This window comes from Penaeus monodon, chromosome 22, assembly GCF_015228065.2.
Source record: "Penaeus monodon isolate SGIC_2016 chromosome 22, NSTDA_Pmon_1, whole genome shotgun sequence".
NCBI classification, from domain to species: Eukaryota; Metazoa; Arthropoda; class Malacostraca; order Decapoda; family Penaeidae; genus Penaeus; species Penaeus monodon.
The window spans coordinates 14,965,158-14,965,615 of record NC_051407.1 but is presented as its reverse complement, the minus strand read 5'-3'; the positions used below and the strand labels follow the sequence as shown (position 1 = coordinate 14,965,615).

General features: G+C 33.2%; 1 protein-coding gene across 1 annotated transcript in view; it reads right to left on the bottom strand.

The window, feature by feature from the left end:
• LOC119587336 (venom protease-like) overlaps positions 1–458 on the bottom strand; it is a 17,710-nt gene that overhangs the window by 3,659 nt on the left and 13,593 nt on the right.

The window sequence follows — 458 nt, the reverse complement described above, 5'->3', positions numbered from 1 at the left end:
TGCATGGCGTTTTATGAAATAACTCTATGATTGGCTGCCAAAGGATTCCCTCAGTTGACAGAGATTTTATAATCAAAACAAAAGCATCACTTGTGATTTTAAAATGACCAAAAAATGCTTGATAAGATTATCATGTGGACTATTGAGCAATTACTAACGCACGGAGGAAATTAACATTGTATTAATAACTTCTAACCATATTGGTATCATCGTAACCTGCATTCAAATGATTCCTATTTTGAGTTTCATTTCCTATATAAGTAGCAACTTAAATTCACCCAGACATACCTTTTTTTTCTCGAGAACATGTCAATTAGGCTTTTAAGCGGGGAGTTTACTTTTTTTTTTATTCAGAATATTCAGATACTATGGAAATTGCAAAGTTCATAGCGCGATGTTGTGTAAAGGGACTGTCCCACGCTCCGTTTCTTTTAAGTTTGTATCATTATAAATAGACA